At 37.6% G+C, this 16,317-nt stretch overlaps 1 protein-coding gene across 1 annotated transcript in view; it reads right to left on the reverse strand.

The window, feature by feature from the left end:
- AGBL1 (AGBL carboxypeptidase 1) overlaps positions 1–16,317 on the reverse strand; it is a gene marked incomplete at its 5' end in the record, with an annotated part of 714,342 nt that overhangs the window by 437,354 nt on the left and 260,671 nt on the right. The window lies entirely within an intron of this gene.

The following is a 16,317-nucleotide window of genomic DNA, read 5'->3' on the forward strand; positions in this document are numbered from 1 at the left end:
TCCAACAGCATGATGCTGGGTGTCCCAGATCTGAGATTGAATCTTATCTTCATCATTTACCAATTGTAAGACCTCAGCCAAATGACTTAATTTCTCCAAGGCTGCTTTCTCATCTGTAAAATGAGGACAATAATACTGACCTCCTACAGCTGTTATAAAAACTAAAGGATGTGATTATAAAGAACTTGGCATATTGCTTGCTGTTCAGTGTGTACCTGTTAGCTCTTTCCCTTCTCAATTATAAAGTCTGTGGTTAGGATGGTGCCTCACATTCCCCAGTAGAAACAGAAGTCAAGTACAGAAACTGAATTGGGAAATTTATGACTGACTTTATGACACTGAAGCCAATCCTGGAGAGATTTCACAAAAGAGGGAAGCACCTGGAAGCTTAATCTTGGAGTTGCAATACTTCCTTCACTTTGCAGAAGAAATCAGGAACACACTCTCTGCCAATCACAGGGAGTGTATTGACATGAATAGATCTTATGAAGAATGCATTGATGAAAGAGAGACTTATCGTTTCTTTGCTGACAGAAGACACATGGAGTATCGTAGTGTTGAAACGTATTCTTAGACCACATCTGGGTTCAGGTGGTAAATGTCTTTTGATTGATTGGTGATGTCTGTCCCCATACACTTGAGGAAGAAGTGGGGAACATGTGGTATCATACAAGCAATTCACCGTGTCTGCTCTAACCCCTTGTTTAATTTTGTGTGGGTTTTTTGACTCTTCCTTCTGTATCCTAACCCAATTCTTTATTGCTCCTAAACCCATTCTAATGATAAGAACTAAATATTTGCCAAGTATAAATACCTTAGCCACTAAACAGACTAAAAGTTAAATCAGTCATTTTCTTCCTGATCATTCAAATCATGAGTTAAATATGGCTTTTCTTCCGTTAAGCAGTAATCTTTTTGAGGGAATAAACTGTGTCTCAAATTCTGTACAAAGACAGACAAAACTGAATAACTCTCAATTACAGCTAAATAACAAGTAATGGAAGATACAGAGAAATAAACTATTAATTCCCTAATTATATTACTATTATCATCAATTAAACAAAAAACCCTCTGTCAACAGCCAATGAGATGCAGGTTTAAGGGGCATATATTGGTGCATTTTTACTGACTATGGTAAGAGCATGTTATTTCTCTTTGTAGATCCTTTATATATTGTGGATAATATTCAGTTATGTTTTTGCTTAAGCAGGTATTTTGAACATATTCCAGAAACTGCAGGAGGCATTGGGTAGAAAAAGTTGAATATATTATAGTTCTTGTTCTGTAAGAGGCCAAAGCATTTGTCTGTAGTGACAAACATGCAAGCAAATAATGATAAGTGAGCTAGTGGAGGTGTATATAAAGCGCCAAAAATAGATCTGAGTCAGAGAGGGAAGGACATTTCCAGCGATGTGATGTTATTTAGACTGGGTCCTGAAGGATAAGTATCAGTTAACTAGAGAAAGAAGGTGAGAAGGGGTCTTCTAAGCAAAGAAAAAGATACATGGCAAAGAACACAGAGGAGAAAAACTGGTGCATTCAAGAATAAAGAAAAGTTGTGAATGGCTGAAGCAAAGGACTAGAGATAGTAGCTTGTGAATTTAGAAAAGGAGTTTGGTGTCAAACTGTTAAGATCCTTCCTCATATATTTTGTTTAGGGATTTGGACTTTATTCTGTAGATAAGAAGTTCTCAACCATGGAGTCAGTGTCTCCCTGATACGCTATAATATGTGATGAGATCTACTGAAGAATCACTGGTTAGTAATAAAAGTGTAAATGCTTGTTATATATATATATACACACACATATATATACATACACACACACATACACTACACTATATATGTATACATATACTTTATAAATATACATACATATATACATGTATATACACACACATACACATATCACACAAAATGCTGGCTACCGCCCAATAGCTTTTCTCCCCTTATTTCCTACTACGAGACCCCTGATTTTGGGGGGTTTAAAAAGTGCCCAGATCAAAACACCCAGCTTCGTGGATCCTCTTGTAGGTAGGAGTGACCATGTGACAGGGTTGAGACCAATGAGATGTAAATGGCAGCCTGGGGTTGGTCTTTCTGGAAAACTGACTAAAGGGCACTGTTTCACCTGGCAAATGCCTTCTTGGTTTTTGTACCTTATCCCTTAACTTTGTCTCTTGTTCCTTCCGTGCACATAGATCTGATACTTTCAGGTGAAGAAGCCAACTTGAGAATCAAAGTCACATGATAAGATGTTACCATAAAGGTAGAAAGAGCCTAGTTCTTGAAAAATCCCTTAAGCAGCTACCCTGCACCTTCACTAGCTTCTTCAATGCTTCTGGATGTTTGAGACCAATAAACCACTATTTGGGCAAATGTAATCATGTTTCTGTTATATCTTGTTAGACTCTAGTTTAACTTATATAAGAGCAGATTTAAAGTCATCCTTAAAATAAGGTTACTTTGGAGGCTTCTGGGAAGATGGCAGAAGAATAAAGCATGGAGATCTCCTTCCTCTCCACAGATACACCAGAAATACATCTACACACGGAACAACTCCTACAGAACACCTACTGAACACTGGCAGAAGACCTCACACCTCCCAAAAGGCAAGAAATCCCCCACGTACCTGGGTAGGGCAAAAGAAAAAAGAATAAACAGACACAAAAGAATAGGGACGGGACCCGCACCAGTGGGAGGGAGCTGTGAAGGAGGAAAGGTTTCCACACACTAGGAAGCCCCTTCGCGGGAGGAAACTGCGGGTGGCGGAGGGGGTAAGCTTCGAAGCCGCGGAGGAGAGCACAGCAACAGGGGTGTGGAGGGCAAAGCGGAGAGATTCCCGCACAGAGGATAAGGGCCGACCGGCACTCACCAGCCCGAGAGGCTTGTCGGCTCACCCGCCGGGGCGGGAGGGGCTGGGAGCTGAGGCTCCGGCATTAGTCGGAGCGCTGAGAAAGGACTGGGGTTGGCAGCATGAACACAGCCTGCAGGGGGTTAGTGCGCCACGGCTAGCCGGGAGGGAGTCTGGGGAAAAGTCTGGAGCTGCCGAAAGGCAAGACACTTTTTCTTCCCTCTTTGTTTCCTGATGCGCGAGGAGAGGGGATTAAGAGCGCTGCTTAAAGGAGCTCCAGAGACGGGTGCGAGCCGCGGCTAAAAGCGCAGACCCCAGAAACGGGCATGAGACGCTAAGGCTGCTGCTGCCGCCACCAAGAAGCCTGTGTGCGAACACAGGTCACTATCTACACCCCGCTTCCGGGGAGCCTGTGCCGCCCGCCACTGCCAGTGTCCCGGGATCCAGGGACAACTCCCCCGGGAGAACGCACAACGTGCCTCAGGCTGGTGCAACGTCAACCTCTACCGCCGCAGGATTAACCCGCCCTCCGTGCCCCTCCCTCCTGCCGCCCTGAGTGAGCCAGAGCCCCCGAATCAGCGGATCCTTTAACCCCGTCATGTCTGAGGGAAGAACAGACGCCCTCCGGCAACCTACACGCAGAGATGGGGCCCAATTCAAAGCTGAGTCCCTGGGACCTGTGAGAACAAAGAAGAGAAAGGGAAATCTCTCCCAGCAGCCTCAGAAGCAGCGGAATAAAGCTCCACAATCAACTTGATGTCTATGGAATACCTGAATAGACAACGAATCATCCCAAATTGAGGAGGTGGACTTTGAGAGCAAGATTTATGCTGTATAGCTTTGCTTCCACCATTTGTACTAGGGTTCTTCTATCCTCCGTTATTTTGTTTCGTTTTGCTTTTAATATTTTTTCTTAATAATTATTTTTTTATTTTAATACCTTTATTATATTTTATCTTCTTTTATTTTACTTTATCTTCTTTCTTTTTTTCCTTCCTTCCCCCCTCCCTCCTTGCTTCCTTCCTTTCTTTTTCTTTCTACTTCTACTAATTCTTTCTTTCTACTTTTTCTCCCTTTTATTCTGAGCTGTGTGGATGAAAGGCTCTTGGTGCTGCAGCCAGGAGTCAGTTCTGTGCCTCTGAGGTGGGAGAGCCAACTTCAGGACACTGGTCCACAAGAGACCTCCCAGCTCCACATAATATCAAATGGCGAAAATCTCCCAGAGACCTCCATCTCGACACCAGCACCCAGCTTCACTCAACGACCAGCAAGCTACAGTGCTGGACATCCTATGCCAAACAACTAGCAAGACAGGAACACAACATTCGAATTATAGGGGTTCCAGAAGAAGAAAAGAAAAAGAAAGGGACTGAGAACATATTTGAAGAGATTATAGTTGAAAACTTCCCTAATATGGGAAAGGAAAGAGTTAATCAAGTCCAAGAAGTACAGAGAGTCCCATACAGGATAAATCCAAGGAGAAATACGCCAAGACACATATTAATCAAACTGTCAAAAATTAAATACAAAGAAAACATATTAAAAGCAGCAAGGGAAAAACAACAAATGACACACAAGGGAATCCCCATAAGGTTAAACAGCTGATCTTTCAGCAGAAACTCTGCAAGCCAGAAGGGACTGGCAGGACATATTTAAAGTGATGAAGGAGAAAAACCTGCAACCAAGATTACTCTACCCAGCAAGGATCTCATTCAGATTTGATGGAGAAATTAAAACCTTTATAGACAAGCAAAAGCTGAGAGAGTTCAGCACCACCAAACCAGCTTTAAAACAAATGCTAAAGGAACTTCTCTAGGCAAGAAGCACAAGACAAGGAAAAGACCTACAATAACGAACCCAAAAGAATTAAGAAAATGGGAATAGGACCATACATATCGATAATTACCTTAAATGTAAATGGATTAAACGCTCCAACCAAAAGACACAGACTGGCTGAGTGCATACAAAAACAAGATCGATATATTTGCTGTGTACAAGAGACCCACTTCAGACGTAGAGACACATACAGACTGAAAGTAAGGGGATGGAAAAAGATGTTTCATGCAAATGGAAACCAAAAGAAAGCTGGAGTAGCAATTCTAATATCAGACAAAATAGACTTTAAAATAAAGACTATTAGAAGAGACAAAGAAGGACACTATATAATCATCAAGGGATCGATCCAAGAAGATATAACAACTGCAAATATTTATGCACCCAACATAGGAGCACCTCAATACATAAGGCAAATACTAACAGCCATAAAAGGGGAAATAGACAGTAACACATTCATAGTAGGGGACTTTAGCACCCCACTTTCACCAATGGACAGATCATCCAAAATGAAAATAAATAAGGAAACACAAGCTTTAAATGATACATTAAACAAGATAGACTTAATTGATATTTATAGGACATTCCATCCAAAAACAACAGACTACACATTTTTCTCAAGTGCTCATGGAACATTCTCCAGGATAGATCATATCTTGGGCCACAAGTCAAGCCTTGGTAAATTTAAGAAAATTGAAATTGTTTCAAGTATCTTTTCTGACCACAACGCTATGAGACTAGATATCAATTACAGGAAAAGATCTATAAAAAATACAAACACATGGAGGCTAAACAATACACTACTTAATAACGAAGTGATCACTGAAGGAATCAAAGAGGAAATAAAAAAATACCTGGAAACAAATGACAATGGAGACACGATGACCCAAAATCTATGGGATGCAGCAAAAGCAGTTCTAAGAGGGACGTTTATAGCAATACCATCCTACATTAAGAAACAGGAAACATCTCAAATAAACAACCTAACCTTGCACCTAAAGCAATTAGAGAAAGAAGAAAAAAAAACGCCAAAGTTAGCAGAAGGAAAGAAATCATAAAAATCAGATCAGAAATAAATGAAAAAGAAATGAAGGAAACAATAGCAAAGATCAATAAAATTAAAAGCTGGTTCTCTGAAAAGATAAACAAACTTTATAAACCATTAGCCAGATCAAAAAAAAAAAAGGGAGAAGACTCAAATCAATAGAATTAGAAATGAAAAAGGAGAAGTAACAACTGACACTGCAGAAATACAAAAGATCATGAGAGATTAGTACAAGCAACTCTATGCCAACAAAATGGACAACCTGGAAGAAACGGACAAATTCTTAGAAATGCACAACCTGCCAAGACTGAATCAGGAAGAAATAGAAAATATGAACTGACCAATCACAAGCACTGAAATTGAAACTGTGATTAAAAATCTTCCAACAAACAAAAGCCCAGGACCAAATGGCTTCACAGGCGAATTCTATCAAACATTTAGAGAAGAGATGACACCTATCCTTCTCAAACTCTTCCAAAATATAGCAGAGGGAGGAACACTCCCAAACTCATTCTACAAGGCCACCATCACCTTGATACCAAAACCAGACAAGGATGTCACAAAGAAAGAAAACTACATGCCAATATCACTGATGAACATAGATGCAAAAATCCTCAACAAAATACTAGCAAACAGAATCCAACAGCACATTAAACGGATCATACACCATGATCAAGTGGGGTTTATTCCAGGAATGAAAGGATTCTTCAATATACGCAAATCAATCAACGTGATAAACCATTAACAAACTGAAGGAAAATAACCATATGATCATCTCATTAGATGCAGAGAAAGCTTTTGACAAAATTCAACACCCATTTATGATAAAAACCCTCCAGAAAGTAGGCACAGAGGGAATGGAACTTTCCTCAAAATAATAAAGGCCATATATGACAAACCACAGCCAACATCGTCCTCAATGGTGAAAAACTGAAAGCATTTCCACTAAGATCAGGAACAAGACAAGGTTGCCCACTATCACCACTCTTATTCAACAAAGTTTTGGAAGTTTTAGGAATCCAAATCGGAAAAGAAGAAGTAAAGCTGTCACTGTTTGCAGATAACATGATACTATACATAGAGAATCCTAAAGATGCTACCAGAAAACTACTAGAGTTAATCAATGAATTTGGTAAAGTAGCAGGATACAAAATTAATGCACAGAAATCTCTTGCATTCCTATACACTAATGATGAAAAATATGAAAGAGAAATTAAGGAAACACTCTCATTTACCACGGTAACAAAAATAATAAAATACCTAGGAATAAACCTACCTAAGGAGACAAAAGACCTGTATGCAGAAATCTATAAGTCACTCATGAAAGAAATTAAAGATGATACAAACAGATGGAGAGATATACCATGTTCTTGGATTGGAAGAATCAACATTGTGAAAATGACTCTACTACCCAAAGCAATCTACAGATTCAATGCAATCCATATCAAACTACCACTGGCATTTTTCACAGAACTAGAACAAAAAATTTCACAATTTGTATGGAAACACAAAAGACCCTGAATAGCCAAAGCAATCTTGAGAACGAAAAGCTGAGCTGGAGGAATCAGGCTCCTTGACTTCACACTATACTACAAAACTACAGTAATCAAGACAGTATGGTACTGGCACAGAAACAGAAAGATCAATGGAACAGGATAGAAAGCCCAGAGATAAACCCACGCACATATGGTCACCTTATCTTTGATAAAGGAGGCAGGAATGTACAGTGGAGAAAGGACAGCCTCTTCAATAAGTGGTGCTGGGAAAACTGGACAGGTACATGTAAAAGTATGAGATTAGATCACTCCCTAACACCATACACAAAAATAAGCTCAAAATGGATTAAAGACCTAAATGTAAGGCCAGAAACTATCAAACTCTTAGAAGAAAACATAGGCAGAACACTCTATGACATAAATCACAGCAAGATCCTTTTTGACCCACCTCCTAGAGAAATGGAAATAAAAACAAAAATAAACAAATGGGACCTAATGAAACTTCAAGTCTTTTGCACAGCAAAGGAAACCATAAACAAGACCAAAAGACAGCCCTCAGAATGGGAGAAAATATTTGTAAGTGAAGCAACTGACAAAGGATTAATCTCCAAAATTTATAAGCAGCTCATGCAGCTCAATAACAAAAAAACAAACAACCCAATCCAAAAGTGGGCAGAAGACCTAAATAGATATTTCTCCAAAGAAGATATACAGACTGCCAACAAACACATGAAAGAATGCTCAACTTCATTAATCATTAGAGAAATGCAAATCAAAACTACAATGAGGTATCATCTTACACCAGTAAGAATGGCCATCATCAAAAAATCTAGAAACAACAAATGCTGGAGAGGATGTGGAGAGAAGGGAAGCCTCTTGCACTGTTGGTGGGAATGTAAATTGATACAGCCACTGTGGAGAACAGTATGGAGGTTCCTTAAAAAACTACAAATAGAACTACCATATGACCCAGCAATCCCACTACTGGGCACATACCGTGAGAAAACCATAATTCAAAAAGAGTCATGTACCAAAATGTTCATTGCAGCTCTACTTACAATAGCCCAGAGATGGAAACAACCTAAGTGTCCATCATCGGATGAATGGATAAAGATGTGGCACATATATACAATGGAATATTATGCAGCCATTGAGCTATTTGTTATGAGGTGGATAGACCTAGAGTCTGTCATACAGAGTGAAGTAAGTCAGAAAGAGAAAGACAAATACCTTATGCTAACACATATATATGGAATTTAAGAAAAAAGAATGTCATGAAGAACCTAGGGGTAAGACAGGAAGAAAGACACAGACCTACTAGAGAACAGACTTGAGGATATGGGGAGGGGGCAGGGTAAGCTGTGACAAAGTGAGAGTGGCATGGACATATATACACTACCAAACGTAAAATAGATAGCTAGTGGGAAGCAGCCGCATAGCACAAGGAGATCAGCTTGGTGCTTTGTGACCGCCTGGAGGGGTGGGATAGGGAGGGTGGGAGGGAAGGCGACACAAGAGGGAAGAGATATGGGAACATATGTATATGTATAACTGATTCACTTTGTTATAAAGCAGAAACACACCATTGTAAAGCAATTATACTCTAATAAAGATGTAAAAAAATAAAAATAAGGTTACTTTGAATAATATGCATCCAAGTGTGCTTTCTGGACTGGGGAGAAAAGAATGGCAGAGAGTTGTAGTAAGAATATTTGTTATGTGTGTCCCAGAAAACAACAGCTGAGAATGTCTACTTTAAGAAATAGAAAGTAAATGATGGCTTTTCAACAGGAGAAAGACATGCCAAAGACTGTGCTTCAGAAAAATTCTGACATTTATGAAGATAGCACATTTGTTTAACCACAGACAGTGGTAGAGTTATAGAGCAGAGCACAACTTTTAGAGCCATATTTCCAGAGTTCAAATTCCAGCCCCACCATGTTCTACCTGAGATGAATTATGTTAAGTTTCTCAAGTGAGTATTGGGTTGGATATTCTGCATGTAAGCCTAGTGATTTGCTAACTGGAACTTACTAAGTATTGGCGGGGGTGGTATACAGTTAGCTAGCTGAGCACAGTTGAAGTTAGTTGAAGGTCAACTTTCCCACTATATCATTTGCTCACAATTACTTTTCACTCCTTCCAAAGCAAGCTGTATTGGCACGCCAATAAAAAGCTTGTTGAGTAATAAAGAGGCTTGACGAATTTGTACCCAATCAGTGGCCTATTTTCAGTTCTATAATTCCATAACACTCTCTTTGTGGTTTTTGAACTATGTTCATTTACAACATATTGAACAACAATAGTAAGTGCTCCCAGCCCAGCAAGAAGAAATTAAAAAAAAAAAAAGTAGCTTAAGCTCGTGTAAAATTTCAACACCAACTGAACACTCTCATTGTCTGGGCCATTTGAGTCCCATTGCCTGGTAACCAGTGCAATGCAGTGTGTTAGTCAATAAGCCGAATGCAGCCTTGCAAAGAAATGTCAATGATGTTTCTTCCCTTTGGATAGTCAGGGTGATAATCTGCTAGACTATAATACACCACAAAAGCTGCCAGGCTGTTCTGAGCATCCTGAAGAAGCAAACAGGGAAAACTGTGGACTCTCATGAAGAAATTAGTATAAGCAGAATTTTAGCCATTTCTAGTTGATTTTCCTCCTTCCTCTCCGTGATTTAAGGCAATTTTGCAGTCGCATTGGTGAGTTAAACTTATGGGACCATTCAGTTGTAGCAGCAAATGGTGCTCCAAAGAACCCACAACAGACAACAGCTGTAAATAGTATGCAACATACATACTATGTGTTTTTTCTTGTAATTGACAATTTCAGTTTTAATAACTCATCTTTGCTTGGGGTAGGGCAAAGAGTATCAAGTATATGTCTTTTTTTTTTCTCTGTAATTTACAAAATCTATTCCAGAGGCCACCAAAATCTATGGGGGAGTCATGGTTTGGCAAAATTGTAATTCTGAAAGCAACATATTGAATTTATGTCAGTGGTAATGACATCTGTATTAGAAACAAGTAGGGGGTGGTATAATGCCTGAGAGATATCAGGCTCAGGGCCAATGAAAAGCTGAGTAAGAACAGAAGACGTGTGATAACACACATGTACGCCCAACTATATAAACATCCATTCATTTATTCCTTCTTTCTTTCAACAATATATATTAAGCTCCTACTGGCACTCTGTAAGGTTCTGGAGATTCCAAAAGAAATAATGATTTTTGCCCTCAGGGAACTAATAATAGTCTGGTGAGAAAAACAGGCACACAGATAATTATGATCCAATGATCAGGGACATTTGTCAAGACATTTTTCAAAGCACAGCGGAATGCTCATTACGTTATTTATGGTAATGCAAAGCAACTGGAAGTGACTTAAACATGCATCCACAGGACATTAGTTAAAGAAATGATACGTAAAACAGAATACTATGCAACCATTAAAGGTGGCACATAGATCTCACACTGGAAGATATGTCACACAGTGATGAGTGAAAACAATGTAGGCGAGAGCACTGAATCATAATGGATCCCATTTGTGTCATTGTAGATACTTAAAGGTATCTGTATACAGAGACACATCTGCTAGTGGAGGCCACCTGGGTCATTTCTATGTCTTTTTTATCCCAATCTAGCATGTTTGTCTCTCCAGAAAATAACAATCATATGTCAGTTTTCATAAAGGCAAAATATTTTCCAGGAGTAGTAAACCACAGAAGAGAAAGATTTAAAAAAAGTTTTTTTTCCACAGAAGACGTGACATATGATCTGGTTTGTCCCACTGGAGTTTGAGTTTGCCAGATGAAGAAAAGAAAGAAGGGAGATGATGGAAGGGGGTAAGTCGATGTATTTGCAAGATAATGAGGTCATAAAGCACAGAGTGTCTGAAGAAGAGTGATGTGATTTTATGTAACTAAAACACTAGCTATATGGAAGGTAAGAAGGGGAGTGATGCTATAAGCTAAGTCTGTACCTGTTTCTTTTAAACAGGCCTTTTAGCCCATGCTAAGGAGTTTGGAAACAATCTTATAGGCTGTGGAAGCACCATGGAAAATCATTTTGCAAGAGTGTAATCAGATGGGGCTTCTTGTTGGAGCTGAAGATGATAGGAGAAATGGCCAAAAGAGCATATTGTGATTTTAAGGTCCAGTCAGCTAATTTGACCTTAACTCTGGAAGAGAGTGGATAAAAATGGCCTGACTGAAGGGCAAGGAGTGAAGAAGGAGACCAGGAAACAGAAATGGAAAAGAAAATGTCAATGAAAGAAGATTCTGAGAAAGAGAAAATTTGGTAAGAGGTGTGGTGGGAAAAAAATTTATACATTATACAATATACATGATACTAATGTTTACCACCAAAGGTAGCATGCTATGAAAATTTTCTGTACTGTTTTTCATTTACTAATATATCTTGGTGGTCTCTCCACATCAATATATAAAGATTCTTCCATCTCTCTTTTTTAATTAGTTGTATTTAGGGTACAATTTACATACAATAAATTTTACCAATTTTAATTTTACAATTCAATGAATTTTGACAAATGTATGCAGTGCTGTAAAACCACTAAGATCATGATTATCATCACAGAAATTCCCCTCATTCCCCTTTGCAGGCCGTTGCCTCACTCCATCCCTACCCTCTGGCAACCACTGATCTGCTTTTTGGCTCTGTAGGGCTGTCTTCTCTGGGACTTCATACAGCATATAACCTTTTTGTCTGGCCTCTTTCCCTTAGTGTAATGCTTTTGAGAGTCATCCATGTTGTTACATATATCAATAACGTGCTCCGTTTAGCCACTGACTTACATTCTAGTGTACCACAGAGCAATGGACATGCCACTATTTGTTTATTCCCTCACCTGTTGATAAGCATTTGCATTATTTCCAGTTTAGGGCTACTATGAAATAAGCTGCTATAGTCATTTGTGTATACATTTTTCTTCAAAGTGAATACTTGGGGGAATAGAATTTCTGCATACTTTGGTAGGGTTAATATTATGGTAGGTTTTTATGAGATGTGCCAAGCTGTTTCCCAAAGAGTCTGTCCTATTCTGCATGTCCACCAGCAGTGTCTGAGGGTTCCAGTTAATCCACAGAACAACTGACCCTTAGTATTGTCAAGCCTTTTTAATTTTAGTCATTCTAATGGGGAGGTAGTGGTGTCTAATTGTTGTTTTCATTTGCATTTCCCTGATGACAGATGATGTTGAGAATCTTCGTATGTGCTTTTTAGCCATTTTCATACTTTCTTAATGGAAGTATCTTTTCAGATCTTTTGCTTATTTTAAAATCAGGCTGTTTGTCTTATTATTGAGTTTGATGTGTTCTTTATATATTCTAAATATAACCGTTTAACAGATATAGGTTTAGTAAATTCTCCCACTCTTTGGCTTACCTTTTCATTTTCTTGAAAATGTATTTTGAAGCCAAAACATTTTTTATTTGATAAAGTCAAATTTCTCCATTCTTTTTCTTTCATAGTTTGAGTATTTGGTGTTCCATCTAAGAAACCTTTGCCTAACTCAATGTGACCATGATTTTCTTCTGCAAGATTTATAGTCTAAGTTTTACATTTAAGTCAATCAATATTAGGTCTAGTGAGTTAACTTTGGATTATAATATGATATAAGGGTTGGGATTCATGTTTTTCTTCCTAGGATATCCTTTAGGATTTTATACACATTCAGTCTTATCTTCTTCAAATAACAACAGTTTTATTTTTTCCTCTCTAAACCTGAAAGCATCTATTTCAACTGAAGGGTGGGATGCTACTCGCATCTACTGGTCTCTATTGGATAGGGGCCCAGGATGCTACTAAACATTCTGTAATGCACAGAACAGACTCCCATAACAAAAAATTATCTGGTTCAAAATGTCAATAGAGAGAAGAATGAAAAACTCTAGCTTATACTCTACAATACAATATTAAATAGAACTGGTGATAGTGGCAATCTTTTTTTTTGTTTCTAGTCTCAGAAGGCAAGCTTTCAACATTTCCCCATTGAGGCTTTTGAAACTACCCTTTATTAAATTAAGAAAGTTTTCTTCTATTCCTACCTGCTAAGAGCTTTTGATCTTCAATTACGTCAAATTATTTCAAGTGGTATTTTGCTTCTATTGAAATGAATACATAATTTTCTCCTTTATTCTGTAAATGTGATGAATTACATGGATTTATTTTTATTTCCTTTATAGAAAACTTTGAATATACACAAATATATTTACTGCCCAGCTACAACAATTATCAATTTCCAACCATTTTTGTTTTATTTATACTCCCACTCTCTACCTCTCGCAAGATTATTTTGAAACAAGTCTCAGGCATCATTTTAACACTGATTTTTTTTGCAAGTTGTATCAACATTACATTCCTGAAATACAATCAATTTGATTACGATATATCATATATCATTTTATGTAATTCTGGATTTGATTGTTTTCTCGGGAATTTTGCACCTATGTCCCATGAGAGAAGTTGGTCTATAATTTTTCTTTCTTGTAATGTCCTTTTCAGACTTTTATATCAAGGTTGTGATGAGCTGGAAGTCATTACCACTTCTTCTTTTCTGTGGAAGATTTTTGAAGATTAGAAATACTTCCTCCTTAAATTTATGGTAAAATTTCCTAGTGAAGCCATCTGAGCACAGAATTTTTTTCTCTGAAGATTTTAATAACAACCCAAATTACATAATAACAAAACCAAAATATTAAAAAGCATTCAAATCATGTAATAAAGAAATCCAACCACTCAGATTTTCTATTTCTTCCTTTGTCAGTTTGGTAATTCTACTTTTCAATAATTTTACATTTAAAGCTATATTTTCAAATTTGTTGGTGTAAAGTTATTTTAAAATCCCCCTTATATTTAGGAGTCTCTAGTGATGGTCCTTATTTTTATTTCTGATATAGAGTTCTTTATTCTTAATCATTCTCAAAGAGAGCATATCATTTTTAGTCTTTTCCAAAAATGAACTCTTTTAGTTTTCTCTTTCATTTATTTCTCCTCCTAAATTTCATTCTTCCTTCCTTCTACTTTCTTTGGTGTCAATATCATTGTTCTTTTACAAAGAACTTAAAATCGTATTTACATCATTGGCCCAGTGTATGATGGAATTTTATAAATGTTATCCATGTGTTTAAAAGAATGCCACTGAGTGCAACGTTCCATATACACCAAGTAGATCAGATTTGTTAGTTATATTCTTCATATTCTCTATATTTTTGCTTGATATTATGTCTCCTTATTCTATAAGTTACTGAGAGAGGTATATTAAGTGTCTCCAAAGACTATTTTAGATTTGTCTATTTCTTCTTATAATGTTGTCAATTGTTTCTTTATTTTAAAGCTATGTTTTAAATGAAAACAGATTTAGCATCGTTATGTTGTCCTAACTGGACATTTTATTGTTATAAGGTATTTCTCTATTTCTACTAAAACATTTCTCCCTAGCTTCTCCTTTGGCTGTATTTGCTGGATTTCTTTAGGTTAGTATTTACAATGTGTATCATTTCCCATCCCTTTATTTTCAAACTTTCTATAATTTTCTAGTAGATATTCATTTCTTGGATGTATCATATAATTGACTATTATATTTTATTCAGTCTGGCAATATTTATTCTTTTATTTTTTGTTTTAATTTTTTTTAATTTTTGAATTTTATTTATTTTTTATACAGCAGATTCTTATTAGTCATCAATTTTATACACGTCAGTGTATATATTTCAATCCCAATTGCCCAATTCATCACACCACCAACCCCACCCCAGCACCGCTTTCCCCACCTTGGTGTCCATACGTTTGTTCTCTACATCTGTGTCTCAATTTCTGCCCTCCAAACCAGTTAATCTGTACTATTTTTCTAGGTTCCACATATATGCATTAATATACGATATTTCTTTTGCTCTTTCTGACTTACTTCACTCTGTATGACAGTCTCTAGATCCAACCACGTCTCAACAAATGACCCAATATCGTTCCTTTTTATGGCTGAGTAATATTCCATTGTATATATGTACCACTTCTTCTTTATCCATTTGTCTGTCGATGGGCATTTAGGTTGCTTCCATGACCTGGCAACTGTAAACAGTGCTGCAATGAACACTGGGGTGCATGGGTCTTTTTGAATTATGGTCTTCTCTGGGTATACGCCCAGTAGTGGGATGGCTGGATCATATGGTAATTCTATTTTTAGTTTTCTAAGGAACCTCCATACTGTTCTCCATAGTGGCTGTATCAGTTTACATTCCCACAAACAGTGCAAGAGGGTTCCCTTTTCTCCACACCCTCTCCACCATTTGTTGTTTGTAGCTTTTTTGATGATGCCTATTCTAACTGGTGTGACGTGATACTTAATTGTAGTTTTGATTTGCATTTCTCTAATAATTAGTCATGCTGAGCAGCTTTTCATGTGCTTCTTGGCCATCTGTATGTCTTCTTTGGAGAAATGTCTATTTAGGTCTCCTGCCCATTTTTGGATTGGGTTCTTTGTTTACTTCATATTGAGCTGCATAAGCTGTTTATATATTTTGGAGATCAATTCTTTGTCTGTTGATCCATTTACAAATATTTTCTCCAATTCTCGGGGTTGCCTTTTCATCTTGTTTATGGTTTCCTTTGTGGTGCAAAACCTTTGAAGTTTCATTAGGTCCCAGTTGTTTATTTTTGTTTTTATTTCCATTACTCTAGGAGGCGGGTCAAAAAGGATCTTGCTGTGATTTATGTCAAAGAATGTTCTTCCTATGTTTTCCTCTAAGAGTTTTATAGTCTCTGGCCACACATTTAGCTCTTTAATCCATTTTGAGTTTATTTTTTGTGTATGGTGTTAGGGAGTGTTCTAATTTCATTCTTTTACATGTAGCTGTCCAGTTTTCTCAGCAGCACTTATTGAAGACACTGTCTTTTCTCCATTGTATATCCTTGCCTCATTTGTCATAGATTAGTTGACCATAGGAGCATGGTTTTATCTCTGGGCTTTCTATCTTGTTCCATTGATCTTTGTTTTTGTGCCAGTACCATACTGCCTTGATTACTGTAGCTTTGTAGTATAGTCTGAAGTCAGGGAGTCTGATTCCTCCAGATGCATTTT

The sequence above is a fragment of the Orcinus orca genome, chromosome 2 (assembly GCF_937001465.1).
Source record: "Orcinus orca chromosome 2, mOrcOrc1.1, whole genome shotgun sequence".
NCBI lineage: Eukaryota > Metazoa > Chordata > Mammalia > Artiodactyla > Delphinidae > Orcinus > Orcinus orca.